This window comes from Anser anser (genome assembly GCF_964211835.1).
Source record: "Anser anser genome assembly, chromosome: 9".
Taxonomy (NCBI): domain Eukaryota; kingdom Metazoa; phylum Chordata; class Aves; order Anseriformes; family Anatidae; genus Anser; species Anser anser.
Window position 1 is genome coordinate 16,920,097 of NC_139729.1, and position 15,212 is coordinate 16,935,308.

The 15,212-nt window shown below is 45.3% G+C and overlaps 1 long non-coding RNA gene across 1 annotated transcript in view; it reads right to left on the reverse strand.

Moving 5' to 3' along the window:
- Positions 1–15,212, reverse strand: part of LOC310903836 — a 112,248-nt gene that overhangs the window by 71,609 nt on the left and 25,427 nt on the right. The window lies entirely within an intron of this gene.

Consider the following 15,212-nt stretch of genomic DNA (forward strand, 5'->3'; position numbering starts at 1 on the left):
GTCTGTTGCAGTCCACGGAGGGTGTCTTTCCATCTGGGCATCAATTAATAGATACTCCAGGCTAAGACTTGCAGTTACAGGACTGCTCTAATTTTTACTTGACAGTAATGAGACTGTCAGAATAATTCTTATCTCAGTAGGAATAATCTCTCTTGATCAGCACTACACAAGAGGGAAGACTGTCACTCACCAAGCCTCTCTCCTAGAATGGCCAAACCGCCAGTGATAAAATCAAACAGAAAAAGCCATTAAGGCCAGGTAGCATTGCCCCTGTCAGTGGAGGGCTCTTTCTTACTAAATGGTTTCCAAGCTTTTATTAATTATTTTGGCTGCCCATGACACCAGACATTTCGAGTTCTTCTTGAGAAAGGCTACTTCAGACAGGAGTTTTCCAGGAAGCTAAAAGGGCTGTCAGACCCTCTCTCTCTCTCAATAAATGAATGCTCTGCTATTTAAGACACTCAGGTTGAGCTTAGGAAAGCATCATTGTTAGTTACATGCTCAAATTTATTCCGCAACAGAAAAGCCCAGTTTAATATCTATAAAAAAAAAAGAGGGTATGGTTTATAGACAGAAAGAATATTATCAGAACTGAACCCAAATCTCTTGGGTGAAGAAGTGATGAAATTGGGATTTACTTTTCCAGTGCATTGGAATATTGTGCAGATAAGCTCTTTCACCCTTTGTGGAACACTCAGATATCGTGGTGAAGGGACCTACAAAAGTTTGAGTTGTGCTTGCCTGTTTTATGTTTATTGCAAATTGTTAATTTTAAGTAAAGCAGATTTACGATAAGCAACGACCAAAGATGGAAAAGATCACTGTTGCAGGACAGCACATGCACCCACAAAGCTAGTTGCCTCGGCAATAAAAGGGAAGAGAAAGCCACCTCCGACAGGGTCTTTCTTAGGAAGACATTTATGGCTGGACACCAGAGTATCTGAAACTGCCAACACAATGCGCCATCAACTCATATCAAGGCTCCAAAGGTTAAGCTACTGTTTCTTCTACCATGAAGAATGACATTGCATGTTACAAAGAAATCAAATAAGCAGGCGTATGACTGGTAATAAACGGAATCAATTATTTCAGGACTTCTGGGAAGGAAGTGGGGAAGAAACAACAGGGATAAGTGGACTACTATTGAAAAAAGGCTTTGCACAAGATGCACTGATGGCAAATAGCCCAGTTTTAGTGGGCTAAGCTATGATATCTATAGATAAATTAAAAATGCAACTGCATGTACCACCAGACTTACAAATTAACAACATCAATCTTATAAGTGACAGAGTCCATTGCTTTTTTGTTGACAAGTACGAAAATTCTGCGCACAACCATGTTCTCTGAGCCAGCGATTTTAAAAGATCAATACTACAAATGAAACAAAAATAGGGTTTTCCTCCTCACCCGAGGAATCCACATTTACCACTAATAACTCTGATGAATGTGTGCATAAACGTAGAAAGTAGAGGATGTCACATGTGACATACTGACCTAGAAGACTATGACCATGACTGCTTCATTATACTTCTCTGCAGTGCAACAAAATTAAAGAGGCAGTGGAGAAACGTTCCTGAAGTCCAAAACATGTCAAGAAATAAGCAATTACTTTTTATCTGTCTAAACACACGAAAACAGAGTATGGGAGTGCCAGGGCTGGAGCACTGCTGGCTTGAATCTAGCTTCCCTCCAACCCCTCCGAGCTCAAGTATGAAATCTATGCATAAATTATTTTTGACATTTAGAGCCTAATTATCATGGATGAACTTGATGGGAGCCTGTAGCAACTGCATCTGGATTTGGGATGGACTGGAAAGCAAAAAGCATTTCTGTGCCCAGTGCAGTGTACCTCAGCCCAGCAATGCTGGGGTGCATGCAGCATATGGAGGGTGAAGATTGTTTTTGTAGGGTCTATACCCAGTTCTCCACTCTGTAACACTAATATAATTGCCAATGCTATACCTATGCCACCCAACAGACAAAGAGCTCAAGGTAACAAGTAAATTTAAAAGGTAACTGCCACGTGACTTCAATTGCTCTGCCACTTTCTTTCTGCTTGTTGGTAAATTGCTCATCTGGCAATTCTTGATGGGGTTTTGGCTGATTCAGTTTGCTCTGCTGAAAAGACGAAATAAAACAAGAAGAGATGGAAAACAATGAAAAACACTTCCCCCAGTTTCTCATCTGACAACTTTCACCCTGTTTCACCGAGTACATTATAGACGTTGACACATATTAATTGCACCGCGTACAGGACAACACAAAGCAATTAAGGCTTCTCGTGTACTTCATGGCTGCTCTCCACACTGTTTCCAGGGGGAGTTATGATAAGAAGTCTCATGACTAGTACGAAACCAACTGCAGTCATCGCTGAATTCATATTTCTCCATGTCTGCCTAACACCCTGCTCAGTGCCAGCTGGTCTTTCTCTTATAGGCAATCTGGCAGCCTGGAACAGCAGATCTAATTTCTACAGATATGGCATGCGACCAAAGTTACCCACGTCTGGCAGAACTGGAGAGCTGAAGGAAACCAGAAAGCGTTTGATAACCTACCAGCACAAGGAAGGATTTCCAGTCCTGGTTTCTGGCTTTGAACAAATAATTTGATCTCTCTCAAACCTGGAATAACCATGCATCTGTCTCCCATGCTGTCTCCCACTCTTCACTTCTCGGTGTCCTTTAGTTACTGGACCTATTTCCGTATCCACCATGCATCCCAGCCTGCCCTCTACCAGTGTGTTTAAGTGCACACATCACTGCTGCATCTCTGTAAAATTTGCTAGAAGTACATGCAGTATCTAACACAACCTCCTAAGCTTCACACAGGCTTACAGCATTAGTGGAATGCAAATAATACAGCAGCATGCTTAAGATGAAAGATATATTTGTGAGTTAAAGCATAAAAACCACAGGGATTGCTGAGCTCTTCTCAGATCTCCAGATCTGGAGCTCTCATCTCTACAGACAATTTGATTTTATTAAAGACAATTAATGCGGGCACTAAATCGCTGGTGGAAGGGGATGGGGAGCTGGATGTGGCCTTCGCTATCCATGAGGAAATGGTTGGCGACCTGCTACGGAGCTTGGATGTGCGCAAGTCGATGGGGCCGGATGGGATCCACCCGAGGGTACTGAGAGAACTGGCGGAGGAGCTGGCCGAGCCGCTTTCCATCATTTATCGGCAGTCCTGGCTATCGGGGGAGGTCCCGGTTGACTGGCGGCTAGCCAATGTGACGCCTATCTATAAGAAGGGCCGCAGGGCAGACCCGGGGAACTATAGGCCTGTCAGTTTGACCTCAGTGCCGGGGAAGCTCATGGAGCAGATTATCTTGAGGGTCATCACGCAGCACTTGCAGGGCAAGCAGGCGATCAGGCCCAGTCAGCATGGGTTTATGAAAGGCAGGTCCTGCTTGACGAACCTGATCTCCTTCTATGACCAAGTGACGCGCTTGGTGGATGAGGGAAAGGCTGTGGACGTGGTCTACCTTGACCTCAGTAAGGCTTTTGACACCGTTCCCCACAACATTCTCCTCAAGAAACTGGCTGCTCGGGGCTTGGACTGGCGTACGCTTCGCTGGGTTAGAAACTGGCTGGATGGCCGGGCCCAGAGAGTTGTGGTGAATGGAGTCAAATCTGGCTGGAGGCCGGTCACTAGTGGAGTCCCCCAGGGCTCGGTACTGGGGCCGGTCCTCTTTAATATCTTTATTGATGATCTGGATGAGGGCGTCCAGTGCACCCTCAGTAAGTTTGCAGATGACACCAAGTTAGGTGCGTGTGTCGATCTGCTCGAGGGCAGGAAGGCTCTGCAGGAGGATCTGCATAGGCTGGAGCGATGGGCTGAGGTCAACTGCATGAAGTTCAACAAGGCCAAGTGCCGGGTCCTGCACCTGGGCTGCAACAACCCCAAGCAGAGCTACAGGCTGGGAGATGAGTGGCTGGAAAGCTGCCTGGCCGAGAAGGACCTGGGAGTATTGGTGGATAGTCGGCTGAATATGAGCCAGCAGTGTGCCCAGGTGGCCAAGAAGGCCAACGGCATCCTGGCCTGTATAAGAAGCAGTGTGGCCAGCAGGTCGAGGGAAGTGATTGTGCCCCTGTACTCGGCTCTGGTGAGGCCGCACCTCGAGTACTGTGTTCAGTTTTGGGCCCCTCGCTACAGGAAGGACATGGACGTGCTCGAGCGAGTCCAGAGAAGGGCGACCAAGCTTGTGAGGGGTCTGGAGAACAAGTCTTACGAGGAGCGGCTGAGGGAGCTGGGCTTGTTCAGCCTGGAGAAGAGGAGGCTCAGGGGCGACCTCATCGCTCTCTACAGTTACCTGAAAGGAGGCTGTAGAGAGGTGGGGGTTGGTCTATTCTCCCACGTGCCTGGTGACAGGACGAGGGGGAATGGGCTAAAGTTGCGACAGGGGAGTTTTAGGTTGGATGTTAGGAAGTACTTCTTTACCGAAAGGGTTATTAAGCATTGGAACGGGCTGCCCAGGGAGGTGGTGGAGTCACCATCCCTGGAGGTCTTTAAAAGACGTTTAGATGTAGAGCTTAGGGATATGGTTTAGTGGAGTACTTAGTGTTAGGTCGGAGGTTGGACTCGATGATCTTGAGGTCTCTTCCAACCTAGAAAAATCTGTGAATCTGTGAATCTGTAAATCACAGCTTTGGGCTGTAACTTGCTTTCAGCAAAATCCCCCACCGGAATCAATTCCAGACTGCAGGAATGACCTTGCTCTCCTGACTAATCTTATCATTGTTGATGTTTGGTTTTCCAAACCTCTTCCCCCAGGCCTACTGTCAGCCTGTTGCTCTTTGCTACCTCCTACCCCTCCCTAACAGCCTGGCACCGGGACTGAAGGGTCAAAGGGTCCAGCCACAGGCAAAAGGGGAGGCCAATTGACCAGCTGAGGGGGCTCACGCCATTCATTATGCCAAGGCCAGCAATGACCAGGCTCCGCTTTTAGCCGTGGCAGTGTCTGTGTGGTGCTGCCCAAGCTCCTTCTGACTGCACTGCTCTGGTGGTTGCAGATACTCAGTGCACGACACGGGGAGGGTGAAGTGAGGCGTTCCTCACCACTGAGATAGCAGCATCGCTGCGTGTGTAGGTGTGTTCTTTACTTAGTATCCTATCTCTGTAGAAAACAAGTTACCGTGGCACTGGGATTACAACTTGGCAGGCCTCACCGATTAGAAGAGGGAACCAAACTCTTGGGGTCCTTTTCTACAGCAATGTATTGCAATTCTAGAAGCTGTAATGTTCTGAGCGTTAAAAGCCAGACCCAGAAATACACCTTTTTGTCTCAGGTTTTGATGCTGTGCTTTGCTGCAAGTTAATTGGCAAATCATTTTATTTGCATATCTCACTGGGCTTTTAGAATTCTCTGCACAAAATTTGATTTAGAAAGGAAAGCCTGAGAACCTTTTAAGCTGAGCAGTTGGCAGACACATAGGAGGGTATATAATGTATGCCTATACCATAAAGACATACAGCAGTAGTGGGTGGACTGTATATTTCCCTATGCACTTATTTCTATTTTATGGTATTTTAAAATAGGAAATACCATTTAAAGGAACTGATTGCCTCAGGCTGGCAAGAATTTACAAGGCTCGCTTGAAATGGTTTTGCTTAACACCAGAAAAAAGTATCATGCAGTTGAAAGTGAAAGTTTCAATCACTCCAGTCCTGGTGACCTCTTCAAGGTATTAAGATGCTATCAGCAGACAGGTCTCTTAAAAAGATAAATCTTGGCTTTCCACAGCAGCAGAATAGCATTTGTTTTCATGTCAGGGGTAATGGCATTTCAGAGGGACATATTGATTTCATACAGATTTCAGAGAAAATAACAGCTGGCCAAATACATCAGCGATGCCAGAACACCCAAGCACAACTGAGTGATCCTCATAGCTGTGCCTTGGGTCTGGGGACAGAAGGCACCCTGGATCTGAGGGCCAGAGAGCACTGAGCTGCACCCATGTGGTGTGAAACCAGGAGTGCTTTTGGATAGTCTCTGAGGACCACCTGAGCACAGAGCCCTGACGCTTACAGCAGGGCTGCAAGCAAACAGCTCCATTTCGTCCTCCACCCAGGCAGCTCCTCTACTTCACAAAGAACAAAAAGGCACGTTTTACCCCTGGGAACACGTGTCAAATACATGCTTTCCTGAAGGTGGACTAACAGTTCTAGGAATGCAAAGTCATCCAGCTGGGAAGGCAGAGACTGAGGTCTTCCATCTGTTCTCCTGAGGCTTGGGGAATCTTTAAGAAGAAAAATAGAAGCGTCACATCTCCAGGCCAGAGAACAAGCCACTAAGGTAACCACAGACAGAAGGAAAACCCATTAATTTGAGTCTTGAACAATAGTCTAAGCTTCGATTCATAAACACCTGAGTTCTGTATTAAAAGGAAACCAACCTCAAACTCAAAAACCACACTACGAGCCTCCAGGGTTTGGAGGGGCAGGCCATAACCGCTTGTTTTCAATACCTGGTGAAGCCAGGTATCTCCCTACCTCACCAGAAAATCGTGGGTACTGAGCAGTAGCTGCTGTGGCAGAACAGCAGATCTACCATTGAGGAAAAAAATCATCCCCATCTGCATACACATACAGGGTGGCTGTGTGATATTAAAACAGATGGGTCTTCCAAGCGCGACTGCTTCTTTTGGGGATAATAATGCCATTAATAGCATCCAAGGAGGCACAGCTCGCCAGAACTGAGGGCTCCACTTCAGGATGAAACAGACTTCAGACAGAAACAACCCCAACCGTATTCATAATGTCTCCCCCTGTTTTGGCATCCTCCCCTTCCCAATTCAATTTTATTAACAAATATAATGACTGGGCAAATATTGAAATTAGATACTCAAACCAGCTGGCAAACTGTTCCTGAAAACATCTTAATCTTCTGGAAAAGCTCGTCATTTCTAAAGCAGTTGGTGACAGTCTTTTAGAAATTGGTACAATCACTGACTTAAGGGGGTTTTAGTACTTTTCTTTGTTGATTTGGAATCAGAAGTAGAATCACTGAGGTTTTTAACATGACATGCATTTATTTTTAATAAAATGGTCTAAAACAGAACAAAAAGACTAAAGTGTTTATTAATGCTTTTTTTTTTTTTTTTTAAAAAACAACTCCATTTGCAATCATGGCAGAGCATGCAGGGCTTCGCTACGTTCCTAATGAAGTCCCCAGCTGGGAGCCCTGTGCCTTGCTTTGGAGGAGGCTTGGCTGGTAAAAGGTATAAATAAAATTTGCAACCCTTCAGCTGAAAACAAACTTTTGGGGCCCAATTTGATGAGATCACATTACCAATAATACATTCTCATTCACACTTTTACCAAACCTACTGAATTCCACAGAATTATTGCAGAAAGAAGCCCTTTATTTTAAGGGAGAACAGTTCGGGCCTTGGCTGTAGGAGTGTTTTGCTGAGCTCAGGTAGGAGTAAGCCCAAGGGAAAAAAGCATCTCAGGGTTTAGCTGTTGGCCTGAACCATGTATCGTACAGGTCTGAAAGCATTTGCAAAGTCACAGGAGTACCCAGGGACTTTCTCCGGGGGCAAGAAGGGTGAGGACTTCACTTTCCAGGCACTGGGTACAGGAACCATCTCCATCACATCCCTACCCCCGGTCTCAAACAGGAACCAGTCCCCTTCACCCAAGCAAATTTAAAGCCTTTTGTCAGCATCAAGAAGAAATGTCAGCTCTCACCGATAACAATGCAATTTCCAGTTAAGACCTCACCAAGCCCATTGGACAGCTTCACATGGGCATGTTTGAGACTGATTTAAAGTAGGTGCAATCTCAAAATAAACACGCTGCTGGCCTTTCAGCTCCTGATCTCCTGCAGGACAGAGGTGGCATAAGGAGAGCAATTGCTATGACCCACGCTTCCCTTACCACTCTTATCTCCCACACTTGAAACGTATCTTCTAGTGACAGAGAAGAGAGCAGAGCTGGCTCAAAATAATGGTGTTTTTAAAGTCTGTGTGTGTGTTGGGGGGAAGGGAGTGAAAGGAAAAAAGGAATGGCAATGTTTTTTTCTTGTCATTCATTATAAAGAACATCTGACAAGATTTTAATGAAAGAATCTGATTTTTGAAGCAAAAATAGAAGACCAACTTCCAAAGTTATCTGAAAGCAAATGTGATAGTTTAAGAAGTAAATAGCATCCCTCACAGAATTTGCATTCTGTATTCAGCCTTGGACTAACCACACAGTGCAGGGCCCCTGGCACCCCAAAAGAGCTCCCAAGCTTCACCTCAAGCTTCAGTGCAAGCCAAATGGCCCCAAAATGGGGGATCTGTTTCACATTACTCTCATGGAAATAAAACACAAGTCCCACTGAAATAAAGCACTTTTTAAGATCAACAAAGACAGCCCTGAGGCTTCACCCCTCTTTCTGCATCATGTGCAGCCTAGGAGAGCCTCAGAGTGCTCTGGTACCTGGCTGCTCTGGTACTGCTGCACGTCAGTACTGAAGTCACACTGCAAGAGAGGCTATGTAGAGGAACCAATTTAGGATGAGAACCAATATGATTTAGCTTTAAATTATGGAGCTAAGATGTTCTCCACCTGTCAAAGAGAAAAAGTATTTCCAGCTTATTAAATAGTCCACAGCTGCTGATCTATATATTACACTAAAAGGCCCAACTTTTTACGAGTGGTGACTGAAAAGGGTGAAGAACCACCTGGTTACAAACAAAAGACTTCCCTGAAGTGGTAGGGTTATGTTCGACTGACATTTTGCAGAGGAAAGAGGAGGATGCCTAGGGCAAGGAGCTGCAGTTCATTTCTGCTTTTCTGAATTACTGTTAGTAGGACTGAGATTGGACCCAGGAGCCTGACTGTTGATCAGGCTTCACCATGCTTAGCAGCGTGTGAACACAAAATAAAATTGCATTCTCCTAAGAGTCATTTTCATGCTTTTAAATAAAGTCACTAAAGTCATAGCTGGATTCCTCTGAATCTCATTTATAAATCAAAATAATTATTTTAGCAAGTGATGACAGGTAATAAGTGGCACGGTTTCTTGTCTTTTCCATGGCAGGCTGAGCCACTTCCCCTGGTTGCAGGATGATTGCCCCATCACTCCACCCCACACTCACATTTCTCCCCTCACTCTTCCCTCTTCCCACACCCAGAGCTGGGAATTTATTCAGCTGAGTGCTAGATGAAAAACTCAAAGACAAAGATTATGTTATCTACAGAGCAGCAAAGGCTCTCCTTACTGTTTAAGCACCAGTAGAAATCATATTTGCCAGTCTTTACAGATATGGCCTACATATCTGCTTGCACACACTTCACAGCAAGACATCCCACAGCTGAACATGTAATTCTCACATTCAAAACCACCCAAGAAGGAGGGAACTGATTGAATCACTTTGGGGGCTAGCACCAGAGATCTGCACCTTGCTGGTTTCATTACCTTGGAGAACAGCACAGCAGATTCATAAGTCACATTTGAATCACTATTAGACACATCCAAACCCTGGGTGTATAACCAAAATCTTGGATGGGAGTCTGTTTTATCCCATTTTTAAATCTCCTGTGTTTCTGGGATAACAAGGACTGAAATCATGGATCTCAAATGAGAGTGGGCTTCATCATCTGAACCACCAGCAGGGGCTGAGTTAGAGGGATGGTCTAGCCCCAGGAAAGAGAGAGGAGCCCAAATCCCGCATACCAGCATCCAAACCTGAGGACAGAGCTTCCTTGGCATTTAAACCCAGCCTGTATTTTAGGACTCCAACACAACATATATCACAATCCCACCAGCTGACCACAGATCTACTAAAGCTGTGCTGTTGTAGGGACTGTGCTCTGGCTGATGATGGAATAAGGCACCCGATGCCATCTGCTTTCACTCTTTTAACAATATACAATACTATTATTTTTTCCCTGTTCCCGTCTTTTATATCCTGGAGGGACATTAAGTGCAACACATTCCTATCTGTCACTGGCAGAGAAACAGACTTCAGATTAATCTCAATATCCAAGAAGTGATGCCACTGGTCACAACAGCTCTGCAAAGGGGTTGTGGTGGGATATGGGAAGGAGAAAGCACCAGCAGCACAGACACTTGGCATAAAAGAGAGACCTCCTCACAACTTGTGAACAGGCTAGAAAAGAAGGTGGTTCCCCACCAGGAATACAGACAGGTTGGTTAGGATGGCTGAGTTAGAAACAGTCTTCTAAGGAGTTTAGAGCTGAATTTTGCTCGCATACCCAACATCAAGGATTGAGCTACAGTTATTTCTCCAGATTTCTAGAACTTATTTAAAAGTTTTTAAAAAAAACAACATTAAAAACAACATAAAAAAAAACAAAACCAAAAACAAACAAGGGCAGAGAAAACAGGTGTGAGGCATGAACAGGAAACAGCACTTTTCCAGTGGGGGTGAAGGCTCACATCCCTGAGCAGTCCAAGTTTCCACATCCCTAACTCTTGACCCATCTCACCCCTCAGCAGATGGTGCCTGAGACTTTCCTCTCCTGCTGCCTGCATCAGAAAGCAGGCACAGGAGGCAGATAGCCTCAAAATGCTATTTTAAAAGCATTAGTGTTATGGATAACATAATGCCTGGAAGATGTGTTCTCCTCTTGCTCTGGAGCTACTTGTTTCCAGTAAAGCTCTGCCACAGATGCTTGCCTGTGCTGCTGGCTGCTGCTTGCACCGCTTACAAAAAGACAGAAATCCAGTTTCAGCTGCCTGTGTGCTGGTCTAGGAGGAAGGAGTGATGCTGACAAGCTCAGCGGCCATCCTATACAAACCCAGTCATCCCTCCGCCTGCCCAGCTCCCCGGGGAAGCCGGTTGCAATTCCTTACAATAACCAGAGGCAGGATATTTCCCCAACTTGTTCCCCCGCTCCCCGTGCGAGACAACGGGGAAAGCAAACAAGATTTAAGGCAGCCATCTCCGCAGCTCAGGGGAATCATTCCAAAGATTAAATCAGCGCTCTGCCATCAGCTGAGCTTAGCACATTGCAGCTGGCGCAGTCATTTAACTCCGTGGCTGCCACAGCCCGAGCTGTGGGATGAGAGGCAAACCCCTGCCAGCCACCGCCCAGCTCGGCTGGCTGGCAAAACGCAGTGCAAAAGAGGTAAGAGAAAAGAGCAAGGCAACGCAGGGCTGGGCTGGCAACGGGGCACCGAGTCCCTGCAAGTGCTGGGGCTCTGCAGGGCTGGCTGGGCGCACGGGTGGGCAAACAGCGGGAGGCTCCCTGCCCGCTGCTGCAAACTGCAGGTGGACTCTGGAGGCTGAAGCTTATGCCAACAGCCAGGCCAGGGAAACCCACCCAGGAAGAGGTGAGCAGGCGGTGAGCAGGCTCACAGCTCGGGTGGGAGGCTGTGCAGGCGCAGCAGAGTGCAGCTGATAGGAGAGAGCACTGCGGTTTAACCAGAATAATTCACCGCCACAGGAGTAACAATCACCAGTTATGAATGCTATTATGCTACAAAAGCAGAGTTCGGATCTTTGCAGTTTTAGCAGCAAAATCTAGGGCGCCTGGGGGTTTTACATAATTTTTATTTTTTGCTTAACTTCACCCCTCCCGTAGCCAAAGGTGTGTGCAAAACCTCACATAGGCTTTCCTCTCACTGATGTACTCATAGGTTTGGATGTTTATGCAAAAAATTTCTTGCAAGTTCAGGAAGTTTGTTCTCAAACTGGTTGCCTTTTTTTTTTTTTTCTTTTTTCCCCAGTCTGAAAAATGATGTAGCAGCCATGGTCATTTTTCATGTACATTTCTTCCCTACACACATACAAACAAGCCCTTATATAAGGTGATGTACTTCTTTACGGCTCATTTCCTTTACTTTCCAAAAAAGTAAAGAAATCTGCTTTACAATAAGGTTTCCCTCCATCCTCTTAAAAAAAAAAAAGTGGTTTTGTTTTAAGTAAGTATGAACTCATTTATTTTCTTTAATGGTGGGCACTTATTTTTCTTTTCAAGACAGGGCCATCCACAGAAATTGCATCTTCTACTGAGATTGTAAATGCATCTAGATAGAGAAGCAAGGTAGCTCTCCTGGAAAATAATAATATTATAATAAAATATATATACACAAGCAAGGGCAATAGACTGCCAACTGACTTGGAGCATCCACGGACATAAAATCCAAACAAGAAGCATCAAAGAAAGGACAGAAATAATATGCTAGACTGGCCCTGGTGTTGAAGATTATGGTGCCATCTCCCTGTTTTAATGCAGGTTCCTTACAACCTTGGGGAAGTCACCCATGTTAGTGGCACATGGAGTCTTGCTTGGTGAGGAGGACAAAAAAAAAGAAAGGCTGCAATGTCTCCTCCTACTTTAGGATTCAAAAAGCAAAGTATTTGCAAGGGAGGGCTTGATTTTGCCTTCACGGCAGAGAAATGGATGAGATGGCACTGGGAGGGATTCCCACAAAGCATCTCTTGTTGCTTTGCAGCTGAGAGCTGTTAGCAGCTCTGCTTTGACTGCAGATCAATGGATGAAAGGGTTAATGTTTGCGAAGATCATAACACTCAATTTTGGGAATTAAAAGCAATTACAAGATTTAGATGGGAAATGATATAAGCTACCTGAAGCCATGAGACTACTTAACTTAGATGAATAAAATAACCTTTGGACCAACTCAAGTTCAAACCATCCCTCATATAAACACTCCATTAAACGTGTATGTTAAAGAGAAGAATTTCCCTGGGATGCTTGCTCTGGAGCCAGCCTGGAGCCCACAGCTCTACACACGAGGGCCAGAAGAAGCTGGGTCACTGGTCTAAGAGCTGCGTCCCTGCTCTAAGCTGGCCCACCAGCTTGCATTTCCGTCTCATCCCGGCATGTGCTGCAGCATTCCGCCCAGCACGTGTGGGCAGACCACTAAGCAGCTTTCCATAGCATCGTGTGCCCTGGAGGGGCAAAGCCCAGCCAGCACGGGGAGAAGCACGCCTCTGTGCACAAGGGCTCCCACATCAACGGGACGCATCGTGCTCCATGTCACTACTGGGCGTCACTTGTCCTTGTCCCAGCTGCAGCACTGACGGAGCTCCAAACCCAGCATGCGGCACAGCATCTTCAAGGCAATTAACTTCTCCTCGCTGGGCTGCGCGGCCCCTCAATCACTCAGGCAAGCAACTAAAGCGAGCAGGAGAGTAGTATCGGCGCAGAAAAAATATGGCTGTCTGGAAACAGCCACTTAGGCTGATTTTATTATGTGGATAAAGAAGACATCTGGTTAGTAATAAGTCTATTAAAATGTTCTGGAGGAAAAAAAAAAACACAAATGCATCAATCTTCAGAGGACATCTGCTCTACAGATTAAGCACTGGTTTGGGACTGCAGAGACTCTGATCCCACCCCCAGCAACTACCAGGGTCCTGGACAACCTTGGCTCGGTGACCTCACATCTCTGCAGCTTGCCTCCCCTGCGTTCAGGCTGCAGGGGGCTATAGGTGAAAAATCCATAGGGAAACACTTTCATGCTTCATTAGGTGCTTATTCAGAGCTTAAAGGCAACCTGTTGCCCCCAAGATAACAGTAACTTCTGACATACTTAAACAGCTCAAACAATATCGGGTTAAAAACCTCCTGAATGTTTTATTCAGATATCACACCTAGCTGTCCCCAAGTCACTTTTCTGGCATCAGTTGAATTACTCCCAGTTTACACAAGGGAAAAACATTTAAATGCTGCTACGCACAATTCAATACATCATCATGCAGATGACGACTTTCTTTCAACAAAACGAGGTTAAGGTTTCGGTGTGAACTATCCAGGAACCCTTCCACTTTAATAGGAGCTGAGGATGGTGGGCTCAGAGCCAACATTGCAGTTTTCAGAGCAGGTGTTCACTGTCTCCTTCCCCTGACTTCTCACTAGAAAGATTTCAAATCAATACTTGCAATGCATTTACCAACAGTCAGGTCCTATTTCATACATTAAAATAATAAAAAGAGCTCATAGCCCTTTCCTGCTGGAGTTTAATACTGCCTGGAAGAAATGCAAGTGGATGACACTTCCATTACCAGATCACTGACTGAATGCCTCTTGTACTTGCAGCACATGCTGCATTTGCAGGCACAACCTAATATTTTTTAAAAAATAATATGTGTATATATATATACACACACAAACTCCTTGAGACCTCCCTCCTTATGATCAGGAGCTAGGTGCTGATAAGATGACTGAATGCTCAGTGTTTCTTGAGCTCCAACTATAGAAACAAATCCTACAGGCAAGAGATAAATCACCCCACTTAACTCCTTGAAAGTTTGCTTAGCACAGAAAAGAGGGAAAACTACATGCATAAGGGAAATAGCTGTCAAAGGCTGATTAAAAAGCAATCTCAAATCTCTCTGAAGACTTAGGAAATAAAGTATCTCACTTGGCTTCAGTCATTTCATTATTTCTTTCTGAAAATAAACAAGCAATATTGCTTATCCTTTCCATCATCCCTTCTCTCCATAATGCAAATTGCACCTTGTCCTTCACGTTCAGTCCTCAGATGCAGAGATCAGCCCCAAGCTCCTGCTTCAGTGCAAACCCAGCCATCAGCTCCAGGTGTTCCTGTACAAGGTCTCTCACCTCTCTCCTTCGAGCAAGGCAGTAAGGCTTTAGAGAGATGACAAGCAATGGAGCATCTAATGTGTCTTTACGTAAACTATTCTAATACTTGACTCATTAAGAGTCTGCACATTATTTCTAGCGTAGATTAACTACTGTCAGCTTACAGTCTTTTGACTAAAGAGCCTGGCCTGATCTTCTACCATCTTCAGTTCTCTCCTATACAGGAGTTCATAAACCATGACCCATCTCTAGGCTGCTCTTGAATGAGGAAGATACACTGAATGTCTTAAATCACTTTTGGAGATTCTTCAGCTTGGGATCACCTGAACACCATGTTTCTAGATGACTTTCAGCTTCTCAGTATCATTTTGAAATATGGACACCAGAAACAGCATCAGTCTTGCTGTGCCTCTCAGAGAGGCAACCTGGCTCAGCATTCCCAGGATCACACGTGCCCTTTCCCTCTACCACAGCCTCACACTAGAGGCACAACCTTACTCAATACCTCATCATAGCCTTAAAGAGATGTTCAGCGGTGCCAGTTTCCAAGGCATTAGCAAACATGACCCACACGCCATTTTCCCAAGCATGAAACCTTTCATTTGGCATCTCCCAAGCATGCTAGTTAGATGACTATGCTCCTCTAATAGTGGGAAATGGAATAGTAGCATTCAAACTGT